Source organism: Grampus griseus, assembly GCF_964374135.1.
Source record: "Grampus griseus genome assembly, chromosome: 2".
NCBI classification, from domain to species: Eukaryota; Metazoa; Chordata; class Mammalia; order Artiodactyla; family Delphinidae; genus Grampus; species Grampus griseus.
This window is the reverse complement of record NC_139018.1, coordinates 78,796,328-78,823,489: the sequence shown is the minus strand read 5'-3', so window position 1 is coordinate 78,823,489 and position 27,162 is coordinate 78,796,328. Positions and strand designations below refer to the sequence as shown.

Genomic DNA, 27,162 nt, shown 5'->3' with positions numbered 1-27,162 from the left:
ATAATTGACTCAGTGTGATAGATGACTGCAAAAATGGCTCCAATTTTCCCCACTTATTACAATGTGTTTATACAGCTCCTCCCATCACAATGTGACATTTATTTGTCCCACACTCCTACCCCTTGAATTAAGCTGTCTTGCAACTTGTTTTGGCCTCTAGAATGTGATGAGGTGCCATATTTAGCTGGGCTCTTAAGAGGTGTTATGCACACTCACCCGCTGTCTTGCTCTTCTTCCTCTTCTCCACAACTCTGGCCTGGCCTGCTGAATAATGAGAGACTATGTGAAAGAGAGCCAAATTGTCCCAGCTGGGGCCCTCCTAGACCAGCCAGCCAGCCTCCAGATGACCCACCAGCTGATCGCAGATGCACAAGCAAGCCCAAGAAGAGCTGAACCTGGCACAGACCAGCAGAACCCACCCAGATGATTTGTAAGCTTATGAGAAACAATAAATGGTTGTTTTAAGCCAATAAGTTTTGAGGTAGTTTCTTATGCAGCAATAGATAACTGATACAATCAGCATCAGACAATATTTTTGTAGCAAAATATTGCAAATACCACGGTTTTCTCCAAATATTAATGATCCTTGAACTTATATACATTTAACATTTTTTAATGCACTGTCACAGACTTGGCTTGTGTGATTGGAAAGACAAATATGATTATCCTCATTCTAAAGATGAGAAAACTGAGACACAGAAAAGTTAAATCATGCAGCCAGCTATTGAGGAAAGGAGTGAGGGTAAGATAAAGAGTAGAAGACAGTCGTTTTCTCTCTAAATCCGTATCAATTTCCAATAATCCTTATGATCTTAACTGGCTTCATTATGATTTTGACTTAAGGATTAAAAAGTATCAGCAGTCTGGTACCCCAGCTAATGTGGCAAGTTCTATCTTCACCATTAGGAAGACTAGGGTATCACAGACTCCAATAAATCCACTAAAACAAAAAATGAGAAACAAAAAACAAAAACCTACACATAATTTAATGTTAACTGTTGTTGTTTTTGTTTTTGAATGTCTTAGAATTCCGTGGTGTTTACCTTTCCTTCAGAAGAAAAAGGAGCAGGAGGAAAATTCACCTCTCTTACTTTGGTGTCAATCTTGGGATTATTTAATAAACCAATTAAAAAGATTCAGAATGTACCAATCTTTATACTGAGATAACCACTGAGCAATCAATGATAATTAAAAAAATCAGTTGGGGCTTCCCTGGTGGCACAGTGGTTGAGAGTCCACCTGCCGATGCAGGGAACACGGGTTCGTGCCCCGGTCTGGGAAGATCCCACATGCCGCGGAGCGGCTGGGCCCGTGAGCCGTGGCCACTGAGCCTGCACGCCCGGAGCCTGTGCTCCGCAACGGGAGAGGCCACGACAGTGAGAGGCCCCCGTACCACAAAAAAGGAAGAAAGAAAAAAAAAATCAATTGGTCTTCTGTAGTAATTAAATTTGTCCACTTAGATATAACTGATATTGTTCACAACTAATTATCCAAGTACAGGCTCTGAGGGACTTTTAGAGACTGAAGGATTGAGCCAAAGATTCTTCCTAATTTGAAATTGGACTGAACGCCATGTTTTCTCAAAAACGGATTAAGTCTTCCCTAGAAACACAGTACTGAACAAACTCAAATACAGTCAGGAAATCAGTATTTCATTAGGAGCAGTTTAGCATACTCTCCAGTACTCTTTGTGTAGCCATGGGCTAATCACTTAACCCCTGTTTTAGTGCCCTCATCCACAAAACCGAGAAAATAACAGTATCTACTTCATGGAGTTGTTGTAAGCATTAAGCTATGAGTAGTAAAGTGTTTAGAACAGTAAGCACTGTGTTAACATCATTATTAAGTTCTCTTGGAACTTTTTTTAAGAAAGAATCGTAAGATAGTCACCAAGCACAAGTTTATTCCATTGCTTTATTCTCGCACCTAATTCCTGTAGGCATTTTACATTCAAGGATTACTACTGCCCTTTCCCATATTACAAGATTCAGTTGTTCTTCTTGGGATAAAAGATAGCTAAAATAGGGAAATGTGAAGTTCACATTTGCTGTGTGCCGTATCTGATTACAAGTTATTAAGCCAATCCTCCCTTGCCTCTCATCAGCAATTTATTTCTCAGCACCAGTAGGAAGGAATAACAATAAAACACAGGATGATCTTATCACTGATGCTTAGCATTTGTATATTCACTTAAAAAGGTGGCAGAGCAATTTACTGCAGCCGTCAGGTGGCCTAAATGACATGTTAGCAAGTTATATAGATTTGCTATTACCTATTTATTCTGATATTCAATGCAAAAATGTCAGGGAGATCCCTACTTAAGTACACTAAATTACCGACTCCTGGGGCTGAGAAGTACACTGAGAAGCTATTAGTTATTGAACCCATCCCTCAGATAAGAATCTATGGCCCGTATAGGTGCAAACCTTTCCAAATTCTAGAGAAAGCTATTAAACTATCTTCTACATTATGATCCCCACTCTTCCAGGAAATTCTTTTCAACATATTCTGACTTCAGCTTAGGTACACGTGCATTTGTTCTATCATTTGATGCAATGAAAACAGCTGGTGAGCCGTCCAACCCCCGCAGTATTTCATTGAATTCTCTCCTTCATCCCAGCCCTGTATTTCCCAGTACCAGCAAGACAGTTTTATCTGAATGTCATCCACTTATCCTATAAACTGTCTTCTCACGTGAGATTAAATTTAAAATATCCTGTGCACTCTGATTCTGAAAATGCAGGAATCATGACTTGAGCTTTGAAGTCCAGATATGCCTTCTCCAACCTTCTGAAATACCCATCAGTCATACAAGGGTTAAGGAAAAAGAACAGCCCCAAGGTCAGACCCTTCTCTATTGTTACTGCCAATAGGGGGTTAAACTATCTGGCCAAGGATCAGAACTTGAGCCAGAAGTCCAGCAACAACAGATCATAATAGCACAGTTCATGGCACATTGTAGCTCCTAAGTAAATGTAGAATTGAAAACAAGTAGATGTATGAATGAAATGTAATAAAAAGCTCTTGTATTTCTAAATATATTTCTTAATTAAGAAATTCTGGCATTAAACAACCTGATGTTTCATGTAAGGAAAAACCAGATTTTGATTTTTGATGATATTAAGAAGGCTTTATAAAGCATCAGTTTCAAAATGGCAGACTGAGCACATGTATCTACCTCTATTTCTTTCCAATGTCATTAAAATTCCTATTTATTAATACACATTGGGCTAGAAAACAAGAAAAAGATCCAGTATCAGACTACAAAGTTTCAAGAAATATTACAGGAAAAATTATATATATATATATATATATATATATACTTTTTGTGTGTATAATTATACACACACAATTATATATCTGGTGAAATCTGAGTAAGATCTATGGACTGTACTGATGTCAATTTTTTGGTTTTGACATTGAAGGGGATCAGAATATGCCATCTCAAAATATGTCATTTTGGCAAATTGATTATTTTGAAGTGAAGGCACTTGAGAAAAAACAGATGAATGAAGGGCACTCTGACTTCTTGCTTTCTGCCTAAAAGCAAGTTATAAATTTTCCCATGAGAAAGGTGCCGTCCCTATACAAGGAAGAGAAGAACATTCTATCACCAGAGATGAGGAACTGACCTGCACAAACAAACCTACTAAGATAACACTTATCTTCCACTGGTTTCCCCCATCTATTTCCTAGTCACTTTCCCATAATTTACCACCCCTAGAAGCTTAATCCCCTTTTCTTTTGTCTTGTAACTTTTTCACAAGTTTATCATTATTTGTTAAAATGATATATAAATTCTCAGGTACATCCCTTTCTTTGAGTTTTCATTTTTTTCTTTTCATTGAATCTATTAAACAAGAACAGCCTGCTGTGAAAAAAAGAGTAATAAGAGAATAATAACATACAGTGCTAGGAAATCAGAAATGTGATTTTTGAAATTTAAAAATTCAACAAGTTCTAAAAATAACATAAAATAAAAATGAATTGGACATTAATGAAAAGACACTATGAAGAATAAACTGGACAGTATTAAAGATCAAACAAATAATAAGGAAGGTAAATGCAAGGAAATTTTCTATTACGTAAAATTGAAAACCAAAGAAACAGAAAATATGAAACAAAATTGAGAGACAGTCGATATATGCAGAAAGGATCCAGAAATTTCAACAACTTTTGGCCCAGAGACAATGGGGTGGGGAACGGTGGGGGACAGAGAATGAAAAAAAAGAGAAAATTTTTCTGAGCTCAAGAAAAATAGGAGTCTTCAGGATAAAGATACCTACTGAGATAACTGGATACACATGAGGAAGAAATAACATGGATCCACTTCTCACACAAAGGCAAAATCCAAACAGATCAGAGGTTTAAGTGTAAAAAGTGAAACCATACAAGTACTAGATGAAACTATGGATAAATTCCTCTATAACCTAGGAGTGAGGGAAATTTTTCTTAACTATGACCCCAAATCTAAAAGTATTAAAAGAAAAGATTGATAAATTTGATTACATACAAATTTTAAATAAATTTGTTTGTTTGTTTGCGGGGCAGGGGGGTTGCTTTGTTTTGTTTTGTTTTGTTATGGCCAAAAAATGTACTACAAAGGTGAGAAGATGTATTGCAAAAAAAATCTGCAACTTATATCATAGACAAATGGTAAAAATTCCACAAATTATATTACACAGGGTTAAAATTTCTAGTATATAAAGAGCTTCTAAAATTACTTTTTGAGAAGATATAGACCAATGATCATGTTAAAAGAAAAAAGGACTAGAGACATGAGCACACATTTTACAGGAAATAAAATGCAAATTGCTTTTAAACATATGAAAGGATGGTCAAAAACACTTATTATAAAACAATTGCAAATTAAAACTACAGTGAGATACCATTTCTCACCTTTGCTTTTGGCAAAAATCCAAATGAAAATCCAAGTGTTTGACAATGCATTTTGGAGAAGTTATGGGAAAACAAGTACTCATATATACTGTTGGCAGGAATACAAAATGGCACTACCCACTACAGGGAGAGATATGACAATATCTAGCAAAAATATATATTCATTTACCCTTTGACCCAGCAATCTCATTTGTATGAATTTATCCCAGATATGCACTCTCAGATATACAAAAAAAAAACAAGTAATGTATGCACAAGGCTATTCATTGCACCATTATTTGTAATAGCAAAAGACTGGAAACAACTCAAATGTCCACCAATGAATGGACTGATTAAATAAAGCAAACATCTATACAACAGAGTACTATGCAGTGGCAAAAAGGAGGGAAGACTATCTCTGGACTTCCCTGGTGGTGCAGTGGTTAAGAATCTGCCTGCCAATGCAGGGAACATTGGTTCGATCCCTGGTCCAGAAAGATCCCACATGCCGCGGAGCAACTAAGCCTGTGCACCACAACTACTGAGCTCGTGTGCCACAACTACTGAAGCCTGCCACCTAGAGCCTGTACTCCACAACAAGAGAAGCCAGTGCAATGAGAAGCCCGCGCACTGTAATAAAGAGTAGCCTCCTCTTGCCACAACTAGAGAAAGCCCATGCACAGCAACGAAGACCCAACGTAGCCAAAAAAATTTTTTTAATTAAAAAAGAAAAGACTCAGGGGCTTCCCTGGTGGCGCAGTGGTTGAGAGTCCGCCTGCCGATGCAGGGGACACGGGTTCGTGCCCCGGTCTGGGAAGATCCCACATGCCTGGAGCGGCTAGGCCCGTGAGCCATGGTCGCTGAGCCTGCGCGTCCGGAGCCTGTGCTCCGCAACGGGAGAGGCCACAACAGTGAGAGGCCCGAGTACCGCAAAAAAAAAAAAAAAAAAAAAAAAGAAAAGACTGGGACTTCCCTGGTGGCGTAGTGGTTAAGAATCCGCCTGCCAATGCAGAGGACATGGGTTCGATCCCTGGTCCAGGAAGATCCCACGTGCCGTGGAGCAACTAAGCCCGTGCACCACAACTACTGAGCCCACGGGCCACAACTACTGAAGTCCTCATGCCTAGAGCCCATGCTCTGCAATGAGAAGCCCATGCACCACAACTAAGAATAGCCCCCAGTCACCGCAACTAGAGAAAGCCCGGCGCAGCGACGAAGACCCAATGCTGCCAAAAATAAATACATAAATAATTTTTTTTAAAAAGACTATCTCTATGTATTGTTATAGAAGGATCTCCAAACTATAATATTAAGTGAAAGAAAGCAAAGTAAAACAAAAACAAAAAAAACTCTTTAGTAAAGAAGGGGGATACAAATATATTTTTGTAATTGCTTAAATTAACTAAAAACAAAAAAGGAAGTATAAACCATAAAGAAATGCTTATTTTGGGGGGGAAGCAGGAAAAAAAATGATAAAAGAACAGGCATAGAAGCTAAACTTCTCTGAATATACCTTATTCAATAGATTTGACTTTGGAACCATGGAAAAGTTTTGCATAGTAATAACAGTCATATCAAAAATATTAAAGGTATTTCTAACACTCAAAAGCAAAATGATACAAATGAACCTAACTGTATGTCAAATTGGTGACTTAACAATGCAGAGAAAATATATTTTAAATGACTTTAAAACACAATCATTTGACTGTGTATCCCTGGTGAGATCTGACTTATGGTGAAGGGAAAAACCTTCAAAAGTCCTAAACTTTTCTCACTAATCACATTGTTAGTACTATAATTCAGGAACCATTATACAGAGAGAAGGACAAAGTAAGTAAGCATATTAAAGTCTGAAGAACAAGGATTTCTGAGGAAGAGAAAAGAGATACTAACATAAAATCAAAGAAGTTTCATAGACCCCTGAATCAGAAACCAGACCAAATTAAGTCCCTTTGTTGTAATTTGTTGATAGGTTTCTCCTTCCTTTTTTCCCCCTTGTAAGCTATTTATTGAAGAAACTTGGTTGTCCGGTTGAATCTCCTATATTCTGGGTTTTTTGTTGTACCCCCATAGTATCATTTAACATGACCCTCTGTCTCTGTATTTCCTGTAAACTGATAGTTGGATCTAGAGATTGTCTAATTTAGGTTAAATTTTTTTGCAAGAATACCTCTTAGATGGTGGTGTGTACTTCTTTCAGGAGGCACATAATACCCAGTTGTCCTTCTTTTTGTGATATCACCTCATCAGCTACTTTGTTACCCTGAAGTGTATTTCTTATGGGAAAGTATCTTAGGTCAGTTTCCTGGGAAACAGACTCTGAGATGAAGATTGCATGTCAGAGGCTTAAAAAGCAGAGCACTAGGGAACAACCCCATTGAGGGAAGCAGGGACTGGGTGAGGGAGGAGTTGAACTGTGATGGAGTTGAAAAGGAGGATTCACTCAGTCAATCCCACAAGGAGCTTTGAAGCTGGGGTAACCCTTCGAAGTGGAGGCCGTGCCTTTGTACCCCCTCCCACTCTTGCATCGACTAATCATTTTCTGTGGGCTGCCCCTAGGTTGAGGATGTAACCTTTGGTAAGATAGCTCCCTTTACCCAAAGACAATTCCTGGGGATGCTCCTGGCAGTTGAATGAGTGTCTCAGTCCTGAAGAGGGGGATCTGGGTGGTGCACTGAAGTATCCAACACAAAAAGGCAAGTTAAATGCTTGGTTCTTTCTGTTTATTTACCATATTTTAGATTTATGAGCTGGCTCCTTAGCATTCTCCAAAAGTTACCAGTGAGATCTTTTTTAACATCATAAACTCATGGATTTTAACATATTTGATGTGTCTGCAATCCACTGCAGTAATTATTTCTGTTAATTTCCATCTTTAGCCAGGGCAAACTTCCTCAAGTTAGCTCATGAACACTTTGACATGACGCCCAATCAGTTTATAGGAAATACAGAGACAGAGAGTCATGTTAAATGATACTATGGGGATACAACAAAAAAACCCAGAATGTAGGAGATTCAATTGGACAACCAAGTTTCTTCAATAAATAGCTTACAAGGGGGAGAAAAGGAAGGAGAAACTATCAACAAATTACAACAAAGGGAATTAATTTGGTCTGGTTTCTGATTCAAAAAAAAACTATAAAAAAATTAGGAAACTATATAATCAGGCAACTTTGAACTCTCATTAGATATTCGATAATATTAAAGAAATGCTGGTGGTTTTAGGTGTGATAATGATATTGTGGTACTGTGAATATTTTTTAAAAGATCTTTTTAGAGATATATACTGAAATATAGTAACATTCCTTCTACTTTTATATACATTTGAAATTTTCAATGCAAAATAAAATAATACAGAAAAACAATCCCACTGAGTGCTGAACAGAATGAACAAAATGCAGTGCCCAACATTTTTCACTGTGTAAAGTGGTGATTTCTTTTACTTGCCTTCAAATAATACATAGTAATACATGGTATTGGACTATAATAAAAGGAGCATAATGATAAAAATCCGTATTGATTTAAGGTTGAAACACAGATCTCAAGAAATACACGAAATAATTAAAAAGGTAAATTAACCTTAATCTCCTATATAAAAAGATGAGTGAAAAACAATGGCTCTTTTGAAGGGAAACGTGATTTTAAAGACACTAAATGAGCTACAGAATGAATATTTCTATAGAACGTTTTATTTTTTCACTATGGAATAATCAGAAGAGAACTAAGGGAAAAGGAGAGGCCTTCTATTAAAGGATGCCTGATAAGACACAGGTTACCCAATTAAATTTGGACTTCAGAGAAACAATAATTTTTTAGTGTAAGTATGTCTTAAATATTTTTCTTTGCAAAATCTGGCAACTCTACTTCTAATTCCTTACCCTGTTTTTTTCTTTTCTAGCCTTATTGAGATATAATTGACATATAATATTGTGTAAGTTTCAGGTGTACAACATGATGATTTGGTATATATAGAGAGTGAAATGCTTTCACTTATTTCTATAGTTGATTTTCTTCTTTCTTACCATTTGACTGCCTGTCCTAAGATGTTATCCATATGGTACTTCATTAAAGCAACTATTATTTAAAACCTCTCATATTGAGAAGTCAAGAGCGATTTCTAGTGCTATCACCTTGAAGACGGCAGTTCTGGTACAGGTATTTAAGTTTGAAATATCAGCAGAAAAATTATCCCCTAGAGAATGAGGGATCTGGAAAGTGTTTTTGACAGGTCCACCCCATTCTTACGCCAGCCAATGCTGCCACTTACTTGGTTCTCTCTCCTCCTCCCCTTTCCTTTGTAATAACACACAAACCGTATTAGTCAACCAGATAATGGTGGTGGTGAGTGGGGGTTGATGAGGGCTCCACTGTACTGACTGCGCTGACTCCACCAGACGTGGTTTGAGGTGGGAAAAATGGGAACCAGAGAGAAGTCCCTTAGTCCCAAGCACCTTAGTCTTTTAAAGATGATCCCATCTCTTCAATGTCTCTACTACAACTCATATTATTTTCAAAGAACTTCCCTACACTTTCCTTTGTTACTCAGAAAAGGTCTGAAAGATAAAGAGGTTAAGCAACTGGCCAAAAGTCACACACCTGGGTGAACCTTGTAGTCCTGATTTTCATTCTGGGATTCTTCGTAGCATAATTTGGAGTATGGCTGGGTTTGGGTAAGGTTAGGGATTCTCTCCAGTGGAATTCCTGTGACTTGATCGCAGTTCAGACCCGGCCTTGGATCCTTCTAAGTGAGGGGCTCACTCTGCACATAGCCTCAGACTCTCAGTTCATTCAGTCCTCAACACATACTTAATGAACATTGGACTAGCTATGAGGAAACAGTGGTGGACAATACAAATAAGGTTCCTGCCTTCATTGAACTCAGTTTAGGAGCCAATAGGCAATTAGATATGAAATAACAATGAAATGTGGTGACTATGACAGAGAGTTGTCAGAACTATACTAAGAGTCTCTAACCCCTATGTTGGGGAAGCCTCCCTGAGAAAGGGATGCTTAAGCTGACACCCACGAGACTAATAAGAATAATATAAGTGAAGGGAAAGAGGATGAGAGAGAACAGAAGAGTATCCCAGACAACAGTATTCCAAAGACCTGAAGGAGAAAGGAGGTAACATGGGGGTGGAGTGAGAAACAGGGCAGGACTAAAACATGGGGATGCATGAGCCAGGTCAATGATTTTGTGCTTTTTCAAGCCAATACATTTAATATACTTGTAAAATACTTACTCAAGGGAGAAGTTGACTAGCCTGGAGAAGAAGTAGTGAGGAGAACACAGGTGGCACCTCAGCCACTGCACTCTGGTCCTAAACATGGACACACTTTGGCCCCAAACCTGCAAAGTCTCTCAGCCAAATACAAGCTCTGCACCTAGCAGGACCTGCCCTCCCTAGAAGCTGTTTAGTGACCATCTATTGTTGCTGAAACAAACTCCTTGGGGGGCCGCTCCCCTCTTCCCACTCACTACCCCAAGAGGTTTCTTCTTTTCTTGTTTTCTTTTTTTGTTTTTGGTTTCTTCTTGTCAATTTTAACACAGTTCAGGTCTCAGTGAAGAGTTCTACTAAAAATAATTTCCTCTATCTTGGTACACTTACATGTTTTGTTTTAGCACTCTTCCCAATTGGCTGGTTTTCCCCAATTCTGACTTTGTGAGAGAGACAGATGAAACTGAAGAATTGACAGGGGTCAGGAGTGGAGGATTTTGTGCTGGGTGTGCAGTTCACATGTAATACTTCCTCCAGCATCGCTCACTCATTGGGTGGAGTCTTCAGGTCCATGCACAAGAACACATCCTGTCTCATGGCTGATATGGGAGCAGCAATGTGGAATGAAGCAGTGGTCCTCGAACCTCCCTGACCAGCAAATCAACGAGGCTTTTTAAAGTACAGATTCCTTGGTCCCATTCCCGACCTACTAAATCATCAGAATTTCTAGGGATAGGACTTAGGAATCTGGATTTTCAAAATTCTCCTTGAGTGAATCTGGTGTTAAACAATTCTGGGACTCGCTGAACTTTACTGTAAAAAGCACAAATTTCAGAGCCAGTAAAACCTGATGTCAGACTCCCGGTCTAGCATTTATTAGCTGTGTGATCTTAGACAAGATTTTTTGCCTCTCTGAGCTTCAGTTCTCTAGTTTAAAAAAAAAAAAAAAAAAAAAAGGAGGAGAAGAAGGAGAAGAAAAAAGAAATAACATGACTTAGCTCATATTTTTAGAGGATTGAATGAGATCATGACTAGCAAGTACCTGACAGAGCAATCCATAAGTGGTAGTAGTCACCTACCTTATCTTATCTTACCAAGATGCCAAGCTAATTCTGGTCCTAGTCCCACTTGCACCCCTACTTGCTGCCTTCTTGTATTTCCCAAGAACCTATTTTAACCCTCTTCCAACTTACCAGCAGCTTCCATGGGGAATGACATGAGATAATGGTTGTTGTCTACTGAGAAGAGGGGCTGAAATTGAAGCCACAGAAAAAAAAGAGTCTGTATACACACTTCCCAGCTCAGGCACAAAGACTTTCCCAAAGAGCTAGCTATCCCTCCTGATGACTGGATAAAGTTGCTATATAACGGCCAAGGTCTATCTGACTTTTTCTTGGACACAAGGGTCTGCAAACAAAACTAGCCCTAAAGGGGTAGTGGCTATATACTGTGCCCCTCTAATGACTGAGATAATTACTTCCAGGCACCTCCATTCATTATTAAGAAAAAAAGCTATACATGGAGACATACATCAAAATTTTCCTTTAACATAAATACTTGTTTAGTACATGTCTGTCAGAATTCAATTTTTAAACTCCTATTATTTCATTTTCCTCACAACATCCTTATGAATTAGGATAAAGCAACATCTGTTAAAACAACATCTTTTCCTAATGGTAAAATTAGTCTATGGTCGTAAGACACAATTTGGAAAGTAGTGAAAATACTATATAAAGAAGAAAATTAAAATACATCTCTAATTATCACCTAGATACAATAAAATTAACATTTTGGTGTATTTGTTTCAAGTATTTTATAATCATCTATTTTTTAAAATTGGCATAACAATATATAGTTTCTGAATCATGCTTTTTTATGCAACATTATATTATGAATTTTTAGTATATTGCTAAAAATTTTCAAAACTGACATTTTTAATGCTGACAATATTGTAGCATTTAAAAATTCCATAATTTATTTCCCTGTTGTTGACATTTGGGTCCTCCCCTCCTTTTTTTTTTTTTTTTTTTTTTTTGTGGTCATAAATATTGAGAGCTAACTTTCTTATTTGCTGTTTACCTTTGGGAAAACCAACTTACAGAGGTTAAACGGCTTGCTGTAAGGTTAGGTCTGGAATACAAATTCTCTACTCCAGTCTAATTGTTTTTTTCATAGGCCACAAATATTAATTTATTTTAACACTATCAATCAGTGCTTAGACCATACTTGCTACTTCAATACATTTTATTTCCTGGCCTTCATTTTTTTTTTTTCCTTAATGACATATTCCTTTAATGAATGTTAGAGAAGGAAAGACCCATGCAAGAAAGACAATTTTCACCTCCTGTCTGTCTCCCTGAAAGCAGGAAATAAATCTCTCCTGTGAAAGGTACACCATCTGGGGGCCGAGGCCTAAGGGTGGAAGGCTGCAGGCATGCTGACTCCTGCAAATCAATTCATTCTGGAAACCTTCCGTTGGGACTACTGAGGTGTCAGTTAGCTTTGTCACGACCATAGCCAACTCCACTCTCTGCCTGTTTCAGAGAATGGCCCATATATATGTCTTCCTTACCCAACAGATGGACACTTTGGGGGCTTCCATATATTGGCTATTGTCAATAAAGCTGCTGTGAACTTAGGGGTGCATGTATCTTTTTGAATTCGTGTTTTCGCTTCCTTCAGAAAGATACTCCAAAGTGTAATTACAGGGTCATACGGTGGTTCTATTTTTAATTTCTCGAGGAGCCTCTGAACTGTTTTCCATAGTCATAGTGGCTGTACCAAGGAACATTTCCAACAAAATGCATGAGGGTTCCCTTTTCTCCACATCCTCACCAATTCTTGTTATTTGGTGTCTTTTGGATGACAGCCATTCTTTCAGGTGTGAGGTGATCATCTCATTGTGGTTTGGATGTGCATTTCCCTAATAATAAGTGATGCTGACCATCTTTTTATGTGTCTGTTGGCCATCTGTGTATCTTCCTTGGGGAAATGTTTGATCTTCTGCCAAGTTTTTACTTGGGTTTTTGTCTTTTGAAGGTTGAGTTGCATGAGTTCTTGGTTCATTTTGGATATGAACCCCTTTTCAGATATATTGTTTGCAAATATATTCTCACGTTCAGTAGGCTGCCTTTTTGTTTTGTGGATGGTTTCCTTTGCCGTTGAAAAGCCTTTCAGTTGATGGAGTCCCACTGGCTTATTTTGCTTTCATTTCCCTTGCTTGAAGAGACAGATCCAAAAAAATATCGCTAAGACTGACGTCAAAGAGCACGCTGCTGATGTTTTCTTCTAGGGTTTTGTGGCTTCAGGCCATGTGTTGAAGTATTTGATTCGTTTTAAGGTTATCTTTGCAGAGAAAAGGATCCCAGTTTGATTCTTGTGCATGTAGCTATCCAGTTTTCCCAACACCGTTTATTGAAGAGGCTATCTTTTCCCCATTGTATATTCTCACCTCCTTCGTCACAGAGGAATTGACCATATAAGCATGGCTTTATTTCTGGGCTCTCAGTTCTGTTCCATGGATCTGTGCGTATTTCTTTTGTGCCACTACCATGTTGTTTTGATGATTCTAGGTTTGTAGTATAGTTTGAAATCAGGGAGCGTGATATATCCAGGTTTGTGCTTCTTTCTTAAGATTGTATTGACTCTTCAGGTTCTTTTGTGTTTCCCCACACATTTTAGAATTCTTTGTTCTAGTTCTCCAAATAACCCCATAGGTATTTTGATAGGAATGGCATCAAAACTCTAGATTTCCCTGGGGTGTGGAATAATTTTAACAATACGAATTGTTCAACTCCATGAGCATGGCATATCTTTCCATTTGTTTGTGTCGTCTTCAATTTCTTTCATCAGCATCTTAGTTTTTGGAGTACAGGTCTTTTGCCTCCTTAGGTAGGTTTATTCCTAGGTTATTTTATTCTTTTTGATGCGATGGTAAATGCGATTGTTTCTTTCATTTCTCTTTCTGATCCTTCATTGGTAGTGTATAGAAATGCAACAGATTTCTGTGCATTAATTTTGTATCCTGCAACTTTATCAAATTCATTGATGAGCTCTAGTAGTTTTGTGGTAGCATCTGTAGAATTTTCTATGTATAGTATCATGTCATGTGCAAACAGCGACAGTGTTACTTCTTTTCCAGTTTGGATTCTTTTTCTTTTTCTTCTCTGCTTGCCACGTCTAGGACTTCCAAAACCATGTTGAATAAAAGTGGTGCGAGTGGACATCCTTGTCTTGTTCCTGATCTTAGAGGAAATGCTTTCAGCTTTTCACCATTGAGTATGATGCAGAGAGTTACTCAGAAATGTGCACAGTTTTTCCTAGGTCCCTACTAGCAGTGGAAAAACAGCCAGGTCATGTAGTTCCTCACAGACCAAGAGGAGGATTTTCATGGCTCTCACCGTGAATGTGAGGGATAATCACTGGAGCTGAGAAGCTGCCATTTCCTCCTCACCTTCCTCCTGTTCTGGGTTGTTTTTTTTTTATTACTATTTTAATAAATTTATTTATTTATTTATTTATTTATCTTTTGGGCTGCGTTGGGTCTTCGTTGTTGCACACGGGCTCTCTCTAGTTGCAGAGAGAGGGGGCTACTCTTCGTTGTGGTGTGCGGGCTTCTCATTGTGGTGGCTTCTCTTTGTTGTGGAGCATGGGCTCTAGGAGCATGGGCTTCAGTAGTTATGGCTCGTGGGCTCTAGAGCGCAGGCCCAGTAGTTGTGGTGCATGGGCTTAGTTGCTCTGCAGCATGTGGGACCTTCCCAGACCAGGGCTTGAACTTGCATCCCCAGCATCGGCAGGCAGATTCTTAACCACTGTGCCACCAGGGAAGTCCCTCTGGGTTGTTTTCTCATCAATATTATGTGGAGGAATTACATTAGCATCTTGAGAATATACCTTCAAAGGTTCCAGGACATCTCCCTCTTCCTGACCTTCATTTTTAAAACAAACATTACTGACAGTGTAGGAGGGTATGAATGAAGTTGAAATAGAGTCCCAAAGTGGCAGCAAACAGGAGTGAGGGACTAATTCAGACACCCTATAGCTCCCTTCCTCATTTCTACCTTTTCTCATTGTACCAAGTTCCCCAGTTGAACCATCTAATGATGATATCACTTCCTGGTTTTGACTCATAAAAAGAGATAGAGCTTCTCTGATGCTCAACATCCCCACCAAGACATTGGCCCCTGTATTTTAGTGCTTCCCCTCTCTTTCTTTACCTGATTTTCTCTCTCTCTCCCTCTCTCTCTCTCTCTTCCTCCCTGTCTCTCTCTCTCTCTCTCTCTCTCTCTCACACACACACACACACACACACACACACACACACACACACACAGAGGCTGACTGATCTTTGATTTTCAGTAGAAGCCATTGGTATTTGCCATTCTGCTTTGTCACACTGTTGAAAAGACTTACAGTATAAGAGCTACCCTGTGGCCATCTTTCTTCCATCTTGGCTTACAGTTTTACATCAAAGGGATTCAGCACAGGGTTGTGGAAAAAACCCAGTCCTGAGAACCTGGCAGCCCAAGTTCCAAGTTTTTGGCTGGGCTCTATTACTAACTTGCAGTCTGACCCTGAGCAAGTTGTCTGTCTTTGTAGTCTCATTCCATCTTTATTAGCTGATCTTGAATATTCCTTTCAGTCCTGACATGACAAACTTTTGAACAGTCCTGTTCTTTTAGATGCTTTTTTCAATCTCTTGAACCTCCCGTTTTAAAAATGACTCCTTTCTGGCCATCAGACATCTTTGATTCCATACTCTGTACAGGTCCAACCCAAGACAATGTCTATAGGAGGGTTCCATCCCAGAGTTTTTTTGTTGGCAGTACTGCTCTTGATCCAATTAACCAGAACTTCTTTCCTGGGTCCCATGCTTTAGAAGGCCCTCTTCTGGCCCTCCTCCTCCCCCGCACACGAACAATGGTGGGTCTGTGAGTCCAAGGGTGTTTGACCACCTGTAACCTTCTTATCCTCTTCTAAACCAAGCTCTCCCTAACCAGGATGTCCAGAATTCCCTGCTCATGAAGCTCTGAGCCTACTTCCAAGGCCTGCTTGGGCTTTTGCTCCTCTCTGTACAATTAGGGGCAGACCATACTGCCCAAAGTGTAGTGAAGAGGTAGTTGTTTGTATAGTTTGTGTTTGGAGTTATGGACAGAACTTGAATATGTAGGGTATAGTCTGCACACTTATACACAAGTTTCTTTGAGGTCAGTATGAACAGAAGGGTAGGTGGCCCACTTAGGGCGGATTTGTGAAAATAACTATTTGTGCATTCACCTCAGGCTCACTAATATTAGAGATGGGCCTGTTTGTGGGATACACTATCCTGCAAAGAGAGGCATAGAGAGGTCAAGAAGGGTGACTCTTCAAAGATTCTGTGAGTTATTTGTGGCTACATAGACAGACTCACTAACCGTTATGAGTGGGCAACAGAAAGAGAATGGGGAAGCTACAGACTTTTCACCTTTGGCTCTTGCTAGATGCAAGTTATCGACACAAAGGTAATTTATAATTTCTTACTGGTCTTCATTTTGCCAAACTAGAGTTATGATCTTGTAGGCACAAAGTGTGATATTATATTAATAGTAATGACAATAGGTTATTGAACCTAATCTGATTCCTATGTTGACATTATTTCTCTCTATTTGCGTTGGTTCATTTTCCCTCAACTCCCTCCCTCACCAAAATAAAGGTCATTAGGTAAAGCAAAGCAATCTCTTTAGGCTGACCTAGCCAACCCTCAATTAACTTGTACATCTGAGACCAGAGTTGTAAGAAATGGTCTATTAACAAGCATGTTAATTCCAAACCTCTTTAACAATTTCTCACATCACAGTGTTTCTCAGAATTAGGAGTCAAGATTTTGTAAATTTGATTACTGTACATTATATCCATATGATATTTCAAAAGGACCAAGATGGAAAAGTATGTGGCCTTTAAAATGGTTTTAGCTGTAATTCTAGTCAAGCCAAAAAAATTAGCTTGGGAAAATTCTACCCGGTTTACAAATTAGCTGGATGTCATTGAACAAGATATTTACCCTGTTGGGGACTCAATTTCTTTAACTATAAAATGACGGGAAAAAAATTAAAAATAAAATAAAATAAAATGAGGGGGTTGGATTAAATGGTCTCTAAGTTTCCTTAAAAAAATCTAAGGTTTTATGGTTGCCTATGATCTTATAAGCAATTATGCCTAGAGCTATTTAGCAGAGAAAACTGCAGAATGTAAAAACCTTTAGGACTTAGCTAAGAAATAAAAAGACCATTCATCAGGAAACGGGGTCAAGTTAGAAAGTAAAGGGTATAGTTGCCTGAGCAACTCTAATTTTAAAAGAAATTATTACAGAGTTAAACACAGGCCTATGCAGGCCAAGGAGAAGAAAAGAAACAAGAGCTCCATCTTTTCCTGTTGTTGTCCTGGAAGAGGAATCATATGCTAACTGCTTAACTTTCTGGAACAAGGCGAAGTATAAAAGAAACAAACACACACGATACCCAATTACAAGGTGGCTACAGCTATATCTGCTACAGCTTCTTTCCTAGAGGTTTTTTTTTTCTTTCCTAGTGCTTTAATCAAGTCTGAAAGTTTGAATGCCAACTCTCCATGGGTACTTCAGTGGCTACCCACAGCAAGCTAATTTTCCCTCCCTCTTTCAGTATCAGAAATCCTCTCCAAAGTCCTACAAGCACGATTCTATGCTGAAGTTGGTATTAAAAGTTGGCGTCAAGCCCCCAAATCCTGTCAGTGATAATACGAGGAAGTAAGACATGCAACTCTGTTGTGAAACTAAATCATAATACATCAGACAAGAATATAAAACTACTTGGTCAGAGTGCTCAGCCCAAGGCTACAGTCAACTACTCCAGAGAATACAGAGGCCCCCAGAAGGAGGGGCCCTTTCATTCTGTACCTTCCTGCTAAAGAGGAAGTAAAACACTACACAGTTTGCCTTGGAAGTCTAACCATATTAAGAGAAACAAATCTCATACCTGACTTCCTATGCTTTGAAATTGATCAAAATGCAGGATATTGCAGGGGCAGGATGAAAAGAAAAGAGTAACAAAAGACTTGTAAAATCTCAGATCTGGCTAACCAGCTCTTGATTATATAAAAATTGTCTGTATTTCTAATAGTTATAATAATAAAATCTGAAAATGTGGGTTACAGGAAATCCCTGGAGGTCCAGTGGTTGGGACTCGGTGTTTTCACTGCTGGGGTCCGGGTTCAATCCCTAGTGGGGGAACAAAGATCCTGAAAGCAGCGTGGTGTGGCCAAAAAACAAACAACAAAGAATGTGAAAATGTGGGTTATAAATATATACTGTCAATGAATTTTTTATCATTTTCTTATGTTCAGAAGGTTATGTTTCCTGACAATCCAATTTGTTTCTGTACTTATGTTTCTGAAATCTGACTCGATTTCTTCTATGATATGTTTTTGCAAATCTCCTCTTCTTGTTAGACTATTTTGTTGAACAAAAAGAATGTGCTAACAACTGTGAGGAAATAGACACCCAGTATCTGTCCATTTTTTAACCTGCTTTTTTTTTAACCTAAAGAAAATATCATTTCTCATTAGAAGTTAGAAATCCAGAACAAACCACTGAAATATAGGGCTTCTGTGAGTACTGAATAGAGAAAGCTCTATAGTGAAGGTCTGATAAGGAGGAGAAGGGAGATTTTTCACATGATATTTTGAGCAACTTTAGCTATATTTGAACTTTGGAAAAGTTTCATTAACAGTTGCTTCTTCAGGAGACTTCACAGTGCCTATAACATTGTGCATTTTATCTAACAAATACCTATATAGTGCGTTTTATATGCCAGGCCCTGTAAGTGCTTTATAAATATAAATCCCTGATTTTTCACAACAACCCTACAGAGTAGGCAATATCATCATCATCATCATCATCATCATCATCATCATCATCATCATCATCATCACCATCCCTGTTTTAACAGATGAAGAAACTGCAGCACAGAGAAGTTAAGTCATTTGCCCCAGGCCCACAGCTGATGAGTGCGTAAGTCCACGCTCCTAGCCACCACACACTGCTCCTCTCAGAGGAGCTCATTATTTGAGGCAAAGGTGGAAGCAGAGAGTTAGAAAATGTCCTGGGTGCCACAGCCCTTTAGCATGTCACTTCCCTAGGGCAGAAACACTGCTTTAACTTCTAGCAACCTCCACCTCTTTAACCTGGAGATTCTTTCTCAGGTTTGTTCCTCTTAGATGTTCTTAAGATAAAAGATATGATGAAGTAAACTCCAAAGAAGAATTTTTTAAGAGTAATCTCCAGAATGACCTTGCTTAAGAAACTGAGATTAGTGAGCTAAAGGAGAAAATAGCAAGATATTAATGGTGTCTACCGGATCTAAAACCTCTTAGTCACTTTTATCATTTGCCTAAAATTCAATAAAATGGCTTTTTGTTGCTGTGTTTATAGGTTAATATGAATGACTTCCAAGAGAAGGTTTAAGAAAAAAGAGGTTATCAGTTCCTACAAAATATATACTTTGGCCAAAGACCTTAGAGAGCAAGGTCTTTCAAGCATTTACAACTAAGAAGTAGTACAAGGATGTTAATCTGAAGGATTATTTGTCATAATAAAAACTTTAAAAGAGCCTATTTACCATCAGTTACAGAATGGTTAAATTAAAGAAAATCCTTGCAATAGAACACAAAGTAATCATTAATATTTACATGAATATATATGTAACATATCAAGTGAAAAAAGCAAGTTGCAGAACAGTGTCATGGTATTATGCCATTTTTGTGGGAAAACAACATAAGAAACATTTGGTTTTGTATGTCTGTAACATATAGGCAGGTTTGGATACAAACCTGAAAAAATAGAACACACCTCTTAAGAGTGGTTATCCCTGGAGAAAGTGTTGAACGGGGAGGGGTAGTGGCGAAAAGGAGATAAATTTTTATTTTATAGACTTTCACTTGCTTGTGGTAGGTGAGATTCACTAAATGCACATGAATTAAAACACAAGCAAGCATATGGAAACCATTAAACAATTTGAGAAAGATTAAGAATCAATTATAAATAAACTGTGTAATAAGTTTGACAAAGTGAGCCATGATATATAATCACTTTGTGTACCAGTTTTTCCATAATTATGCATAAACTACTGTGCTAGCTTTACTAGACTTTTATTTTGCTTAATGCTATAGATTTTGAGGTTTTATTTTCATTAAAACTTGAAGAGGAAAAAATTATACCTTCCAAAGACTGATAAGTCAATAGTTAATGCACTAGTCTTTTACTTCTATATTTTCTTTTTAGAAACTCAAGTACACATTTATGTGGACCATCACCATATTGCAGACTGACTGGATGGCAGTGTGCTGTGATAAAAACAACACGGCCCAGAGTTAGAAGACTAGTCCAGATTCTATCACAGGCTCACTGGGTAATTATTGCCACTTAACGCCTGTGGGTCCCTATTCATTTCTCTTAAGAAGAATATATGATCCAAAAAAGCAAGGGAACGGTATCTCTCTTGGTTGACGAGCAATGAAATATATCTGCAATGCTGGCAAAAGCCTTGTTAAGCAGCTTACTAAGCGGTGCTGAACATGACATTTGAAATTGTTATAGTGTCCTCTTCTGATCCCCAGCAGGTGTTTCTCTGATTCTTCCACATTCTGTTCAAGTGTCATCTGTGCAGTTGTGAGTCACTAGAGCCAGCCTTTCACCCCTCCCTGCCTCCCTCCCCTGCTCCTTCTCTACTCTGAGATATGAGAGAAACGCCAAACCCAGGCCATCATATGCTCTGCTGCCCTGGAGAGTACAACCCAGTCTGTGCATTATAGCCAGAGTGATCTTTGTAAAACACATGCATAACCTTGTCATCCCCTTTAAAAGTCTTTATTATCGATCCCCGCCATTTACAACCAAGTCCACACTCTTGGCCTGACATAAAAGCCTCTTTCTGTCATGGCTCCAGTCCACTTTTCCAGGCTCCTCTCCTGCCTTCTAACTCCCCACGTACAAAATCTTCTAGCCATATGGAAATGTCTCCAGTTTACTGTTTGTAGGTATGCTCTTAACAGAAACCCCAGAGGCCACAAGCATTTCAGAATTCATAACTTTTTAGATTTTCAACAGGTAATCCCATGCATAGATAGATAGATAGATGTATATGTATATATGTTACATAACACCCCAGATGATCTAAGGCATCAACTCGTATCAAACACATAAATGTTTCTGCAGCAAACCTAGAATATTCACATTAAGTGTAATAAGGCCACAAATGGCCTCAGTCGGTTGGGGTCTGGTTTTGCCACTGAGCCACTTCCCTTGCTTCCTCCAGATCTATAATCCGCCCTTTTGCACCTGCTCTGTGCCTGGGAAACTGACCTATCTGCGCTTCAGCCCCACACTCCACTGCCCCCAGGTTTCTAATGGGATACAGCCAGTGGGGAGCCCAGCAGGCTATCCAGGAGCCTGGGATGTTTCCCTCTCCTGAAGGACAGTCATCTGGAAGCAGGTGCTCTTTAGGCAGTCTTCTTCCCATGACTCCTTCCTTCTGGCCTCCAAGAACCACTCTCTCCTCTCGTCTCCTAGGGACGTGTGTCTCGGGATCACAACTCTCCTGTCCCACTATCACATTCCTATCCCTGTGCCAGCACTCCCCCCACACCTTTGAATGAGTCTCTTTATTAAATCCTCTTTCAACGATCCCAATTTGAGAATACCATCTGTTTCCTGATGGGTCCCTGACCAGCACACCAATGAGTTCAGATTGAGTCAGGTTTTCCTGCCTAATGGATTAAGGAAAAGCTTTCAGCTTTTAGAACTTCTTGGGTTTCAAAATTATATGTAAGATGCTGTGAACACATACAATCTACTATTTCTTTCTTCTGTTTAATATATACTGCTCCTTCTACCTGGAATGCCATTCTCTCCTTGCCCAATTGGCTAACTTCAATTTAGTCTTTAAACACCATGTGAACTTCCAGTGAACTTCAAGAGTGAACTATCCACTGACCAATCCCCTGTAGACAGCACCTCATCCAATAGTCCTGGACACTTGTAAAGTCCCTGGAACAGCCTTGGAAAACTTATGTGAGTCTGGGACTTGAAGGGAAAACCCCACCCAAGGAAGTGATGGACTCATAAGTACTGTTACTGTTACATAGGTTAAATATATGATGAATGGAAGGCTTAACATTTCTTAATATTGCTGTATGATTCAAGAAACATTGGGGAGTGCAGTCATAAATAACTAAAATTTAGTGGTTTTAAATTTCATTTATTCACCCTCTTGTACCAAAGACTCACAGACAAAACACAAACAGAAATTTCTGAAAAATACTCATCCTTAGTATGTGCAATGCACTGTGGCATTTTCTAGCCTATTGTAGTCCATATCACTTTTTAAAAATATCAATCACACCCTAGAAATGGGTCATGCAATACACAGTGTGAAAGGCACCAAACTAAACAGTATTCATTGACAAATGCTTCCACACTTTGTCAAACAAAGAACCAAAATATTGTAACCATGCTTTAGTTTTTTGCCATTTATACTTTCAGTTTGTTTCTCCCCATTTTCAGTTATTTGCTCTCCTGAGCAGGGGGAGGAATTCCTGTCCTAAAGCTGGATGACATCTGGCTAGAACCACAAGATGTGTGCTGACACAGAAACCAGAGCAGCGGGCAATCTGGGAGTTGGGGCTGTCTTAGCCAATTTAGAATATTTGGTCACCTTATCTGAGATTACATGTAAACTCACTTCTTCCAGTCTCTCAGAAGGCAGCTTGTACTGTGTAATTTTAAAAGATTTTTTTTCTGTGTTGTTTAATGATTTGCATTAATTTTAAACAAGGGTTTATGAACTGTGAGCTAGTGCCAGGAAAATGTGGATCAATTGTTGCTTCCCTAGAGAAAGTAGCAGTGCTTTTAATAATAGATCCTGGTAAAGTATCTATAATTCTTCTATGACTTAAAAGTCAAAGCAAAATATGGATTGGGTAAAAGGATTTTTTTCTTTCTTTCTTTCTTTCTTTTTTTTTTTTTTTTTTGGTGTGTATGTAGAAAATATACACAGGTCTGACTAAGGGAAAAAAATTGTTCTAATTAGACTCTTGTTTGCATCAAGCCAGCATTCATTTAGGTGCCCTTGAAAGAAAAGGAGTTAATTATATGGACACTGTATCATTTAGGATTAACACTGGCTACATGTGACAGAAATCGAAAATAGTGGTGGATAGTAATCTTATCTTCAATAAGATAGTTTTAGCTCTCTTGTAACAGACAAGAAGTAGGAAGTCCAGAACTGGCATGGCTTCAGGATGTCAAAGGACCAGGGTTCTTTTCTGCTACCTACTACTGAGATTCCTGTCAATGCATATAAATTCTAGACAGTTGAAAGGAAGAAGGGAGGAGGAATTACACACACAATGTCCCCTACAGCCCATTAAACAGAATATCATCACAAGGCTATACTTAGCTGCATGGAAGGTAAGGAAATGTAGTCTTTTTAACAGGAGCTCAGCTAACAAAGGAGGAAGATGGCAAAGACAGATATTGGGGAAAACAAGGAGTTCTTCCCACAATTATACACGACCTGAAATTGAGAAAACTTTAGGCTTGATTTCTGCAGACTCTGCCTCTCCTTCTCAAATAATCAGTCTTCTCCTTATTCTTTAGTCTATGGTTAAAGGGAATTACAAACAGCACCAGTGGTTTATATAGCTTAGTTGATTACTTTGCCCCTATATGGCAGAGACTGCCATGCCAGGACAGCGTGTGGATGGCTGGAACTAGAGCCAATCAAACCCTAGCCACAAGGCTGCGAAACAAGGTCTAGCTAGGAATCAGGAAGAGGGAAATGAATGCTGGGGAAGCAATCAACAAATATCTTACCACAATGTCTAAGAGGCAGCTCTACGTTAACATGTTCAAATCAAAATTCTTGAGCTCTCTGTCAATTTCCACCTCCAATGCACTACCATCTACCTAGTCATTTAATCCAAAAACCCAAGTGTAATCCTTAAACCTTTTATTCCCCTCATTCCTCACATCCATCAGGACCAGCTACACAATACGTGGGGCCCAGTGAAAAATGAAAATGCAGCGACTCTTGTTGAAAAATTATCAAGAATTTCAAGAGAGCAACAGCAAAGCATTAAACCAACTGTGGAGTCCTTCTAAGTATGGGGCCTGGTACAACTGCACATGAGGCCAGACCTGCATCCAATATAGATCCATACATTTTGTAAGTTCTACCTCTGTGATAGTTAAGTTTGTGTGTCTATCTGACTGGGCCACAGGGTACTCAGACTTTGGTTAAACATTATCTGGGTATGTCTGTGAGGGTGCTTCTGGATGAGATTAACATTTGAATCAGCAGACTGAGTAAAACAGATTGCCCTCCCTAATGCTGGTGGGCCTCGTGCAATCAGTTGAGGGCCTGAATAGAACTAAAATGAGTAAGAGGGAACTCCTTCTGTCTGACTATTTGAGGTGATACATCAGTGCTTTCTTGCCTTTAGACTCAAACTGAAACATTGGCTCTTCTCCGGTCTTGAGTCCACCAGCTTTCATACTGGAATTTACACTATCAGCTCTCCTGGTTTTCAGGCCTTCAGACTCAAACCAGAACTGCACCATCAGCTCTGCTGTGTCTCCAGCTTCTCAACTGCAGATCTTGGGACTTCTCAGCCTCCATAATTACATGAGCCAATTCCTTATAATAAATTTTTTTCTTTTCTCTCTCTCTCTCTATACATCCAATCAGTTCTGTTTTTCTAAAGAACCCTAATACAACATCCAAAACAATTCTTAAATTAGTACACCTCTCTCCATCTCCATAACGATATCTCTGTATCTCTGGTTCTGGACTAAATGGTATTGGCCACTTAACAAGTGCACCTGCTTTCACTTTTGCCCCTGCTTCAGTGGTGTTCAATCAGAGAAGCAGAACCACAAGGATGGATGCACATACACACACACACACATGCATATATAAAACAAATATATATTAAAATATTTTTATATGTAATAAATATTTAAATATAATAAAACATATTTCAAATACATATTTCAAATACAGTATATTTAAATATATAATATATATCATATTTTAAAATTAATACATTTATATAAATATACTATAATCTTTTTTTTTTTTGTGGTACGTGGGCCTCTCACTGCTGTGGCCTCTCCCGTTGCGGGGCACAGGCTCCGGATGCACAGGCTCAGTGGCCATGGCTCATGGGCCAGCCACTCCGCGGCACGTGGGTTCCTCCCAGACCGGGGCACGAACCCACGTCCCCTGCATCAGCAGGCGGACTCTCAACCACTGCGCCACCAGGGAAGCCCCTATAATCTTTTATATAAGTATAAAAACTACAAAATTTATATAAATATATAAAATACACATATATGTAAATACATACACACACACACACACACACACACACACACACACATACATATGCGTATGAATTTGTTATAGGGCTTTGACCTTACAACTGTGGAAGCTGATTAAACAGTGTACGTGCCAGCCCCAGACTCTGGCACTTAAAGGGATGATGAATATAAAGAGGGAGATGTGAGGATCAACTGGAACCTGTGAGAACAGACTTGAACCTACAAAGATAGACTCGGAATTACTGTCATTCTCTCACAACCTCTGAGCCTCCAACTTTGATGAGGGTATGTGTCCCGCTGGAGAAGCTGACGCCCTTAGTCATGGAGCTAAATATGATCCTGGCCCAGGGCTGAGCGAGGCTGAAGGAGAAAATCTGGCAGGACTTGTGAGCCAGATGTTGTCCCAGGCCAGTAAGGTGAGCCAGCAGATTACAGCAATGTGGGTGCATTGCAGTGGGGTCTTGTGCCCTGCTCTGACCTTCCAAGTGTAAAAGCAATAGGCTACTGCTTCCTTTCTGCCTTCCAAATAGCATACAAAATGCTCCTTGTGAGGCTCACTACCCCTGAACCATGCAGGGAAGGGAATTCTGGGAAACATAACTCAGTTTTAGCTAATTTGACACCATACAAATCCTCCCCAAACCTTCACTTAACTACAACATAGCAGCAATAGATATCACTTAAAAATTCAAATCAGACCAGTTTTTCTTCTTAAAGCCTTTCAAATGCTTTCCCCTACATCTAGAATAAAATCCAAACTCTTTACCATAGTTTACAAGGTTGCACAGGATCTGACCCCTACCATTCTCTGAGCTCATTCATTTTGTACCACTTCCTCCTTGAGCACCATTCCTGAGCCTTCTACTTGTTCCTTAAACACATGGAGGTCTTTACTGTCTCCATCTTCACATGGCCTTCTACTGTGTGTCTATGTGTCTCTCTGTGTCCTTTTCTTAAAAGGCTAATCATCACTGGATTTAGGGTTTACCTTAGACCCAGGATGATTTCATATCAAAACAATTCATTATATCTGGAGAGACCCTAGTTCCAAATAAAGTACCATTCACAGTTCCTGGGGTTAGGACTTGAACATGTCTTTTTAGGGGACACAATGCAACTCATTACAGGTCTAATGAAAGATTCCTACCATGCCTGCTTCTTCTACTGGGACAGGATCCTTCAGAGATCTGAACTTGGGACTGACTATCAGGACCCCTAGTAAATGCTACATGCCACAAGAAATTTAGACATTTTCAGGTAGTGAAGAAAGGAGGATTTTTACATTCCCTGAACTATTAGAGAAATGACAGTTGGGATGTGGACAATAATTAAAGTTTGCAGGATCCAGAATTAGGAATTTATGTGATCACAAAGCTTCCAATGCACCCCTTGGGGTACACTGGGTAGCTGACTGCTTAACAATACTTAAAAATGTGGTAAACTGCCTGGATTTGTAAGTCAGATTTTTGACAATGTAACAGCTGGAAGGAGAAATGACCTTTGCGCTTGTGTTAAAACTTAAGCAGCTTTTGCCACAAAGCATTCCACGTTGCTATTAGAAAGCAGTTTAGAAAACTCAGGCTTGTTGAAGAAAGTTGCTGTAGGAGGATTTTAAAGCAAAACATCACAGGAGAAGCTCAGAACTCCCTGTGAAATTGTGAGTTATCCTTC

General features: G+C 39.1%; 1 long non-coding RNA gene across 1 annotated transcript in view; it reads right to left on the bottom strand.

The window, feature by feature from the left end:
• Positions 1 to 233: 233 nt before the first annotated feature.
• The window catches only part of LOC309818734, a 35,122-nt gene continuing 8,193 nt past the window's right edge, over positions 234 to 27,162 (bottom strand). The window contains exon 3 of the long non-coding RNA XR_014296372.1: positions 234 to 264. This is a non-coding gene — a long non-coding RNA (uncharacterized lncRNA). The remainder of the gene's footprint in view (positions 265 to 27,162) is intronic.